Genomic DNA, 12,225 nt, shown 5'->3' with positions numbered 1-12,225 from the left:
AAATAATTTGAAATCACTGTGGAAAAATACGTTGGAGACATCTTAAAGAGCTTTAAATGTCAGAGGAGTATGTTCTTTATCATAAAGGTAACAGGGAGTTGCTGACACTTCTTGAGCAGGATGGGCAGCTAAACTCCCTTTAAAAAGAAGGCTTTATCTTGGGCTTGAGAGGGAATGGTATGCAGAGAGCAGCAATCAGTGAGGGCTAAACCTGAAACTAAAGCTGAAACTGCCTTGCTACCAAGAAACAGGCATATTGGAAACCATTGTAAAGTCTGCACCTGAATCTTACAGTATTCCTGTATAATCTAACGAAGAAGCTATTTGTATCTTTTGTTGTTGTTCAGTTGTTTCAGTCATGTCTGACTCTTTGTGACCACATTTGGGGTTTTCTTGGCAGAGTTACTGGAGGGGTTCACCAGTATCTTCTCCAGCTCATCGTACAGATGAGGAAGCTGAGGCAAACAGGGATAAGTGACTTGTCCACCGTCACACAGCTAGTGTCTGAGGCTGAATTTGAACTCAGGTCTTCCTGATTCCAAACCCAGCTTTCTAGCCATGGCGCCACCTACCTGCCCCATCTGTGTCTCTAGAGAGATATTTTTATACATTTATATTTTATATATTCTATATTTATGTTTATTTTATTATATATGTACATATCTATTATACAATTTATATTTATACATTTGTTACATACATATTCATACACATATATGCATGTGTGTAACATAAATATACGTATACATAATTTATATGTGTACATATTGTATATACATACACATGTGTGTACATATATGCACACGTGTGTATGTGTGTGAAAGAGAGAGCTTCAATATAGGCCCACAATTAAGTTTAGAGCCATTTGTCCAGACCTTCTCTTTTGTTCTCCCCCACAGAATGTTCCCTTCATTTATAGCAAACACTCATATCAGCTTATTTTTATCTAGAGACAAAACCCATTATAAAAGCACAGACACAAATAAACAAGATTTAAGGGAAAGCAATGACAGTTCATTAGGCCAGATGTGTCAGGGTAGGGGGCAGAACTGAAAAGGAAATGCAGGCACCAGGTCCCAGCACTGGCAAAATAGCAAAATTCTATCCCGGGGGGTCATTTTTTAAGCAGGTCAGGGAGCCTGAGAAGGCTCCAGCTGCTCATGATTATATTAGGTTCAGGGTACTAGTACCCTTCACTTCCAGTTAGCTGGCCATTGGAGCTGGCTCATATCTGCCCCTTCCCCTTTGCTCTGAAGAGTTCTTGTGCTCAGGAGCTTCCCTTTCTCTATTCCACCTTCTGCCTCCCATCATCTTTCAGTCCCTCCTTCCAGAACTATGCTTGCCATCAGCTCACTTTCCAATAATAGGCTCCATTAGAAACAAACAAATCATACAAACAAAAGGGGTAGAGGAGAGATTTGAAAGTGGTGACCAAATGTTTATTATTCAATGGTTATGAACTCCTTGAAGAGAGGAACCAGATCCAGTTTCTACAATTCTTGATCTAGTACCTTTGTGACATTGGATAAGTCATTTACAGCTTAATAGATTGTAAATTCCTTGAAAGGATTGGCTCATTTTTTTTTCATGTTTTTCATCCCCAGCAGTGAGCACATAGTGAGCACTTATTATTTATTGAATTATTAAATTGAATTCCAGGCTTTGGTTTCCTCACCTGTAAAATATGGAATCTGGACTAGATAATGTCTGTGTTTTCCCCTAGCACTAACATTTTGTGATTCTGGGGATTTTCAGGATACCATGAGCTCTTGATCTTAGCAGAAAACCACTACAGCTATTTTTGGCATGAAGTCACTTGTGAAGTAACTTTTAATACCTTTCACTTCATCTCCTGCAAGGTAAAGGCAATACTTGCAATGGTTCACAAGATCTTCTCAGGGCAGAGCTTTGACGAAGATCAGCTGGGCAAGGATGACATTTACCACAGAGGCTACAAACATCTCATTTAATGGAAGTTTCAAACAATGGAACCAACATAGGTGTTTAGAAACCATTTTCTAAAGTTAAAATAGTCTTTATTTTACAGATGTATTATATTATGTACTGAGTACCAAACAGACTAGAGGTGTCTTAGTAATAATAGCTAGCATTTACCTAGTGCTTTAAAGTTTGCAAAGCACTTTTCAAATCACTCATAATGGTAGCTAGGGAATAATCCATTATAAACGGTGCCCTAGACTCAGCCTAAGAGAACCACCACACTCAAATTCCATTGTATCCAAGATTCTGGGTTGCTCCTAGCAACCGAAGAGAATTCAGAGCATCAAGGAGCCTACACCTTCTACCTAGCAAGTGAGCATAAAAAGAATACAATCAGGAACAGAAGGAATGTGTCACTAATACTTTGAGGAGCCCTATAAAGAGATAACCAAAATGAAAGCCATCAAGAATTAAGCAATGGGTTCTTTTGTATCCAGTTACATCTAAGAAAAACCCTAAGGACTGAAAAAAACTCTCACGATAAATTTCTTCCACTAAGTATATGTTGCTAGTCTTACAGATCATTCTTTGGAGAATCATCCATGATGGTTAAGCCTCCCTTCATTTAATATATCCCTTTTGATGGATGGTTACACTCCTTGCAAAGTAGTATTTTCTTAATTAATTCAAAGTTAATATGGCTGTCCTGATCCCAAAAAAGGGTAAAACTTGTTTAAGTTACCTGTGGAGGGGGAAGAAGGAAGCTAAGATGGTTTTAAATTACAGGAAATTGGACCTCATAAATAATGTGAAAATACATTGTAAATTCTGTTTTTAGAAGGGAATGATAAACATATAATCCAGATGAAAATTTAAAATGTGAGCAAAATATGCTGATAAGTGACTATAAAATTTTCATTGATTTTTAATAAACCTACTGGATCTTGTAAAACTAAATTACATATATAGATATGGTTATATTTACATACATACTCACAAATATAGGTCTATATACACATATATGTATTTAAGATAAGTATGTAGGTAGGTATGTGTATATATACATGTATGCATGTATGTGGTATGTGCATATATTTTTATATTTGTATTATCTTTCAATGTTGTCACCTGGGAAGATTCCCTGTTCCATTGATGCTCTTCTGGAATTGTCAAATAAAAGTTATACTTAATATTAAAAGCCAAAGGGAGCCATGGAAAGTTGTTGACTTGGGGAGTGACATAGAACATTGTCATCTATTCTTATGTAAGTAAGTTACAGCAAGTTAGCGTCAGACACAGGATTAGAACCCAGATCTGTGATGATTCTTTCAATTTGCCAGGATGCCCCTATGTTGGAAACAATGTCTTATGAAGATGAATCTAAACAGCAACATGCTGTATGGACGTCATGAAGGAAGAAACAAGAATTGAATAGATTAGTAAAATAATTATGGTATTGGTTCAGTCATGGAAAGATAAAAGCCTAAAACTATAGAAGTAATAATGAGAGCATAAATAAAGGAAGATTGCAAGGGACATTTTAAAGGAAGAATTAACAGGGCTTTGTAACTGATTGAATATGGGGGAAACGAAAGACAGTCAAAGATGACCCCAAGAATTTGTGCCTAGGTACCTAAGGGAATGGCATCATCAATAGAAAAAAATAGCATTAATAATGATGATCAACATCTATAGTGCTTTTAAAGTTTGCACAGCACTTTATATGCATTTTCTCATTTGGACCTTGTAATAATCCTATGAGATAGGTGCTATTATTATATTATGCCTATTTTGCAGATAGAGAAACTGAGGCTGAGAAAGGTTAAGTGAGTTGTCCATATTGACAGAGCTACTACATTTCTGAGGCAGAATTTCAACTCAGGTTTTCCTGATACCAAGTTGCCTGTCAGTAATATAGAACTCAGGATTGGAAGGAATAGGACATGGAGATGAGGTTGTATATGTTAAGGGAGCAATGGAACATTTAACTGAATATATTCAGCAGGCAATTGAAGGTATGGTCTGGAGCTTGGTTAGAGTTAGAAATATAGATCTGTGTAATATCCACATAGCTATAAGGGTTAAAACCATGCAAATAAATTAGATATCCAAATGTAGAGATAAGGCTAAGAATTAAACCTTTGAAACACCCACATTTAAGGAATAAGAAGAGAAAGTGGATACAGAAAAGGCCCCGTCAGAATGTTAGTTGGAAAAACTGTATAGGATAGTGTAATGGGAATCAAGGGAGGCAAGAATTTCAAGGTTACTTTAAAAAAAAGTTTCAAGAAAGAAACTCATCTAAGATGAAAAAGAGACTTTTAAGAGAAATTAGAATGCTATCTGTTACTGTTATAAGATCTTCAAGGATTGAAGGAAAAACCAAGATAGCAAATCCACTCACCCACCTGCCAATTTCTTAGCTTAGTCCCTTCTTGCAGAGACATGAAAAAGAAAACCATTTACCATACTCCTCTTTAAAATGTGAAAGATTATATTCTAACCCAGCATTGTTCTTGATAGTTCTGTCTCTGTACTAGACAAGTAGATAAAATATTTGCTGGCTAAAGTGTCTTCTGGGTTCTTTCAACTTCCTCATTGTAGTGATTTTCTTCCGTCAATGTTCAGCATGAAATTGTGAGGGTCCTAATCAATCCTTATTAATTTATTTATTTATTAATTTCTCATTTTTCAATGTTAATGGCTTTTTTGAATAATTGGGGTTGAATCTTTTGTTATCATCTGCCATATTGTCTCTCCTTTATATATTTTTCTCTCTGCTTTTTGAAGAGTAGCCTAGCTAAGGAAGAAGATCCCATCACCAAATACTGGATCACTAAATAGTTGATTTTTTAGCCGAGGTAACCCATGAAATAAAAAAATTACAAAATGATCTCCAAGCTTCTATCACTGTCTTCAGTTTCTGCCATGAAGTGACAGAGTAACAGAAAAGGAGGCAAATGTTGCTTAAAATGGCCATTTTTATATCACTCATAAATGTTTATTTAACTGTTAATTGTGATAGCCTTGTCTAGTTGTCAAAAAGCTGGCATCCTTCTGGCAGAATTGAACCCCATCAATATTAACATCCTCAGCACAAATAAAATCAAAAGACAAAAGGAAGCCATGGCTAAATGGAAGGATGACTCACAAGTTTTCCTTGGAAAAGTAAATAAAGGAGTTGGCAGAATTGGTTTCATTGTTTACCCAAGGGAAACAAGAAGCATTATTTAATAGGATATGGCCATCTCACCTTGCAAAGCTCGTAAAGAACATTAGTTTAAAAAAAATGGCCACCATAAAGATAATCACATCATATGCATTAACATATATTGCATAAAATGAAAGAGAAACTCCTCAAAAAATTTAATAAGGTATTCCCAAACTGTCAACATTCACTTTATCACTTTGTGAAGTCAATGCAAAGGTGGGCATAAGAGAAAACAACGGAAAATCAATCAGAACATATGGTTCAGAGTTAAGAAACCTGGTTGCTGACCTCCACTTCCAAGAACCAAAATGGCAGAGTAAGAAGCAAGTCGTTCTTAACCTCCTTTATTAACCTCTGAAAGCCCAGAAAATGTTGCCCCAGGAAAAACCCTGGAACAGCTGAACCAGAAGAAAGATGGGGTGCAGTAGTCCAGTAGCCCAGGTACCTTGAGAATTAACGGGAAAGGCCCCTCTTGCCCTGGGCCTTTCTTGCCCTGGGGAAAGGGGAGCAGTACAGAATGGGAGGCGTCCCAGCAAGCTATCAGAAAGCCCTACCTCAGCATACCAGGAAGAAATCCTGCAACCCAGGTGGTGGAGCAGGCAAACAGCAACACCTGGACCCCAGAGTGTCTCAATGAGGGCAGGAAAACTGGTGGAAACCAGCCTGGAAAACCACCAGATGCTTCGGCATTCTACAGCAACCGGCTCTCCCAGTGCCTTAGCAAAACTAAGGAAAGCAGAGCTCCAAGGGGCCCCAGGTGGATAAACATCCTGCAACATCCATCTGAAATGAGCTGAAGAAAGCAAAAGGAAGAAAAGCCCCAGGAGCAGGAAATCTCCAGGAGCCACACTACCCAATCCTACTCGTAGAGTTCTAGTGTTGCTGATTCCAGCCCAATACCAGGTAAGCTGCCAGAAACCTACAGCCTCCAACTGCCAACATTGGAGGCCCCAGCACACAAAGCCAATGACCAGGTCCTAGGCTCCCAACACAAGAAGCTTGGGTCAGTGCCCTCTGTTCCCCAGCAGGAGAGCTCAATCTCTTTAAAGGCCAGGAAAGAAGCAAACACCATGAGCAAAAAGAAACGTATGATAGATTCTTATTATAGGAAGAGTGAAGATCAAGGCAGAAATTCTGAAGAGGACAACATTGTCAACAAACCCACATCTGGAACCTCAAAAGGGAATATGAACTAGTCTGAAGCCCAAAAAGCCTTCTTAGAAGAGCTCAAGGATTTTAAAAGTCAAATGAGAGAGGTAGAAGAAAAAATGGGAAAAGAAATGAGAGTATGCAAGAGAGAGTCAATAGCTTGGAAAAGGAAGGACAAAAATTAACTGTAGAAAACAATTCCTTAAAAAATACAATTGGCCAACTGGAAAAAAAAAGCACACTGAATAAAACAAGTCCCTAAAAAATATAATTGGCCAAATGGGGAAGGAGGTTCAAAATCTAATAGAAGAAAACAATTTGTTAAAAATTAGAATCAGGCAAATGGAAGCTAGTGAGAGAACTCTCTGTGAGAGAACAAGAATCAAACAAAGACAAAAGCATGAGAAAATAGATGAAAACATAAACTACTTCATTGGTAAAACTGACCTGGAAAATTGATATAGGAGAGACAATTTAAAAATTATTGGTCTACCTGAAAATCATGATGAAAAATAGAGCCTGGACAGTATCTTTCAGGAAGTCATAAAGGAAAACTGCCCTGAGGTCCTAGAACCAGAGGGTAAAATAACCACAGAAAGAATCCACCGCTCCCCTCCTGAAAGAGATCCCAAATTGAAAATGCCAAGAAATATAGTAGCCAAATTCGAAAATTACCAAGTCAAAGAGAAAATACTGCAAACAGCCAGAAAGAAACAATCTAAATATCATGGAACCACAATCAGGATTACACAGGACCTTGCAACCTCTACATTAAAGGACAGTAGGGCATGGAATATGATATTCTGTAAGGCAAAAGAACTTGGATTACAACCAAGGATCAGCTACCCAGCGAAAATGAGCATGATCTTTCAGGGGAGGAAATGGATATTCAATGAAATAGGGGACTACCAAACCTTCCTGATAAAAAGACCAGAGCTCAACAGAAAATTTAGTCTTCAAATACAAGACTCAAGAGAGACATAAAAAGGTAAACGGGATAGAAAGAAACATGTTATTAATAAGGGGAAACTGTTTACATCCCTACAAAGGAAGATGACACTTGTAACCCTTGAGAACTGTGTTGTTATTACACTATGTTAAAGGGGGTGGGTATAAGTTGACTTTGATGTAATGATAAAAAAAAAATCTAATCAAGTGGGCTAAATGGATCCAAGTAAGTGGATTAATCTGATCTAAGAAAATGTACTGTGAGAAAAGGAAAGGAGGAGACAGACAAGAGTAAATTACATTACAGGAAAAGGCACAAAAGCCCATTCCAGCAGAGGGAAAGAAGGGAGGGAAATGAGCATTGTTTGAACCTTACTCTCATGAGATTTGTCTCAAGAAGGGAATAACATAATCAGGCACTAATATTGATAGACTCAACCTTTCTCAGCAATACAAGGATCTAAGACATCTCCAAAGGCCTCATGATGGAAAATGCTGTCCACATCCAAAGAAAGAACTATGGAGTTTGAATGCAGACCAAAGCATACTATTTGCTATTTTTTTTCTTCTGTTGTGTTTTGTTTCCTCTCTCTGGTGGTTCCTCCTATTGGTTCTAATTCTTACTTACAACATCACTAATGTGAAAATATGTTTAATAGGAATGTATATGTATAGCCTATATCAGATTATGCACCATCTTGGGAGGGAGGTGGGAAGGGAGGAGAAGAAAAATTTAAAACTCAAAAGCTTATGGAAGTGATTGTTGATAAATAAAAATTAAAAAATTAAAAAAAAAAAGAAACATAGTACGCTGTTCTGTTGCTCTGCCTGGCTCTTTTTAGGATCCCAATGAAGCAAACTTAGAACATTCTAGAGTGTTGTACAATAACTATTTACTAATTGCATTTGATAGGGGGCCTAGAAAGCCCCTTCTCTGCTCATAACTGTCCTAAAATATAGCATGTTTGGCTTAGCATGTTTAGTTTAGCATGTTAAAATACTAGTTGGAAGCCTTGGCTGCCTCTGACTTGTATATTCTAGAAATTGGCCAAATTTATGTTACTAGATTAATCTAGGGGGAGGAGCAAAATGTGATCCATATATGTTTATGATTGATATGTCTCCAAGATTAAATTCATTCCATCTGTGTCTTCAACACATAAGTCACATGTACATTCATTCGCAATCACTTTTTGTATTGATAACAACCTCTTTCCACTCTTCCTAACTTGGCATAGATTTGTAGGTTGGCCCCTCAAGAGCCAACCACCCCACTGAGCTCCCTAGGCCTATTCCCCTTTGCAACTCAATTCCCAACTGTGAAAGTTAGTTTTCTCTTGAATCTGTAATCAATTGTTAGGGAAATACCTTCACACTTTTTAAAGTAGGACACGGAGTAGATTTATCTGTGTACTTCATTTAAATACATTAACACTTCATCTCTCTGATAACTCTCTCTTTCTGTTATTTCATCAACTGGGGAGGAAGGAGAAATCAATTGGTCAAGGACCAGCTTCCCGCAACATAAATATTGTTTTGCTTCTCTATGTTGGGGGATATGGGAGAGGGAGGAGAAGGAAGAATGATTGTTTGTTTATTTTGCTAAAAACAAGGATAGCTCGTCCTTCTATTCCTATGAAAATAGTTAAGAAAAGAGTCCTGGGAGCTTTACAGTACACCCAGCAAGATATTTAAAATAAGAAACTCATCATAAGCATGCATAGAGTATGGGCTGGGTGTGCTGGAATACCCAAAAGGATAATTCCTATTGGACCTTAGTGCAAGGGAAACTGGGAATGTTGCCCTAGGGTCTGCCTGAAAACCCAATAGCATGAATGAATGAGTATGCAATTAGAGCCAGAGGGAACTTTAAAATTCATTTAGGCAACTTCAACAATGTTGACATCCATTTATAAGGCACCTACTCAGTGCAGAGCTCTATCATTGGCTTTGGGAGAGCTCCAAAGATCAGCTATCACAACATCCTCTTCCTCGTGGAGTTCCCAATCTACTAGGGAAAAAAAAAAACAGTACATGCAAAAACAATTATAATTTTTTAAAAAAATATCTATCTTCCATATGTGGAAACTGAGGTAAAAAGATGCTTAATGTCTAGCTCATGGCCACACAGCTGTTAGTGGAAGTGCCTGGGCTATAATCCAGGGCTCCATATTCCATCAAATCACAGATTGAAGCCTCTTGTAACTAAATTTAGGTCAGTAGTTCTTCAAGTCAACAATCTTCACCTTTAACTCTAAATTTGATTGATCAAAGTTGCTTCTGATTCATGAAAGCTGCAAGAGTTCTTTCACTGCAGCTTTTCCACAGAATTTCTCATGCATTTTAGTCAGCATTTTCTTTCCTCTCAGCCATCCATCTTTGCACATTGGAAATTTCTTGCAGTGTGAGGTCATTAGTTGTGTTTGAGCATGGCATGTTGATTACTGATAGTCTGGCTGGTGACTAAAAGCCAAGCCCAGAAAACTGCAGATTGACAAAGCTCAGACAGTTTCCCATCACTGATCTGGGGACAAGGAATAAGTCAGAGAGGAGGTTATTTGGGGTAAAAGGGGGAGGAAGGTGGTAATCAAGGTAAGAATCAGTAGCAGCTTCTATTTTTTCTGAACAGCCTTCAACAAATAATCCCTCCTCACACATTGTTTGTTTATTGTTAGCTTTGGGGTTTATTTTCTTTTTTAATATTTCTGAATCAAAACTTATCCTGTAGGGGTGGAGCAAAGATGGCAGAGTAGAAGCAGTGACTTGCTAGAGCTCTCCCCCAAACCCCTCCAAATACCTGTAAAAAATGGCTCTAAACAAATTCTAGAGCAACAAAACCCACAAAAAGACAGAGTGAAACAAATTTCCAGCCCAAAACAACCTGGATGGTTGATTGGAAAGATCTATCACACCAGGCTGGGAGAGAAACAAATTTACTGTGGGTGCACAGGCAAAACAGGCATCAGCGAAGCTGGAGCAGGCCTCAGAGAACCTGGATTAGACCTCAGAGGACTGTAGTGGTTTCCAGACTTCTCAACCCGCAAATGCCAAAGACAACTTAGAAGGTCAGTAGGAAAAGTCTGTGACTGCAGTGAGAGAGAAGCTTGGTCCCAGCCCCAGTCCTGGCATAGCCCTAGGGCAGTGGCTGCTTCAAGAGCTCAGCCCACATTCTAAGGGGGAATTGAGTGGCTGATCAGAGAAGGATTTCAGGGATCTCTTTACCTGTACTGAGGCAGGATTCTTTCACTTTGTCTGTGCTTGGATCTGGGTCCCAGTCCGAGGTGGCAGTCCTGGGGTGAGGAGGAGCACTGGCATGGTGGAGCTTGTAGTGGCAGTGCATAGAGAATCCATCTCACAGTTTCAAGGCAGAAAAGAATGCTTGTGGTCACTCATAGACCACAGCACAGGCCAGGAAAGGCCTCCTTTGATCATACCACCTTGGAAGAATTGAAAATTTACAGGTCCCTAGAAGTATCTCTGAAAACAGCTGCACAAAAACCCCTGAAGCTTGGGACAGTACATTTTTGACATTGGAAATAAACACCTACCTTAACAAAGAGTTTATAACTCGGGTAATTGGCTGGGATCATGAACAAGCAGCTCAAAAACAGTCAGACTATATTACAAAGAAGATCAAAACATACAACCAGAAGACAACAAAGCCAAAGCTCCTACATACAAAGCCTCCAAGAAAAATATGAATCAGTCCCAGGCCATGGAAGAGCCCAAAAAGGATTTTGAGAAACAACTAAGAGAAGTAGAGGAAAAACTGGGAAGAGAAATGAGAGTCATGCAAGAAAATCATGAAAAATCAGTCAACAGCTTGCTAAAGGAGACTCAAAAAAATACTGAAGAAAATAACACCTTAAAAAATAGACTAACCCAAATGGCAAAAGAGGTCCAAAAAGCTAGTGAGGAGAATGCCTTCAAAAGCAGAATTGGCCAAATGGAAAAGGAAGTCCAAAAGCTCACTGAAGAAAATACTTCCTTGAAAATTAGAATGGAGCAAATAGAAGCTAATGACTTTATGAAAAATCAAGACATTGTAAAACAAAATCAAAAGAATGAAAAAATAGAAAACAATGTGAAATATTTCATTGGAAAAACAACTGACCTGGAAAATAGATCCAGGAGAGAGAATTTAAAAATTATTGGACTACCTGAAAGCCATGATCAAAAAAAACAGCCTAGACATCATCTTTCAAGAATTTATCAAGGAAAACTACCTTGATATTCTAGAACCAGAGGGCAAAATAGAAATTGAAAGAATCCACCAATCACCTCCTGAAAGAGATCCCCAAAGGAAAACTCCTAGGAATATTATAGCCAAATTCCAGAGTTCCCAGGTCAAGGAGAAAATATTGCAAGCAGCCCACAATTCAAGTATTGTGGGACCACAATCAGGATAACACAAGATTTAGCAGCTTCTACATTAAGCAATTGGAGGGCTTGGAATTTAATATTGTGGAGGTCGAAGGAGATGAGATTACAACCAAGAATCACCTACCAAGCAAAACTGAGTATAATCCTTCAGGGGAAAAAAAATGGATATTCAGTGAAATAGAAGACTTTCAAGCATTCTTGATGAAAAGACCAGAGCTGAATAGAACATTTGACTTTCAAATACAAAACTCAAGAGAAGCATGAAAAGGTAAACAGGAAAGAGAAATCGTAAGGGACTTATTAAGGTTGAACTGTTTATATTCCTGCATGGCAAGATGATATTTGTAACTTACGAGACCTTTGTCAGTATTAGGGTGGTTGGAGGAGAAAAAATTATATGTATGTATACATGGATGGATAGATAGATAGATAGATAGATAGATAGATAGATAGATAGATAGATAGAGGGCACAGAGTGAGTTGAAGATGAAGGGGTGATATCTGGAGAATAAAATTAAGGGTTGAGAAAGGATTATACTGGGAGAAGGAGAAAGGGAGAGGTAGAATAGAGTAAATTATCTCACATAAAACAG

The sequence above is a fragment of the Phascolarctos cinereus genome, unplaced genomic scaffold (genome assembly GCF_003287225.1).
Source record: "Phascolarctos cinereus isolate Bilbo 61053 unplaced genomic scaffold, phaCin_HiC Scaffold_4;HRSCAF=312, whole genome shotgun sequence".
Classification (NCBI taxonomy): Eukaryota; Metazoa; Chordata; class Mammalia; order Diprotodontia; family Phascolarctidae; genus Phascolarctos; species Phascolarctos cinereus.
Note: the sequence above shows the minus strand (reverse complement) of the source record.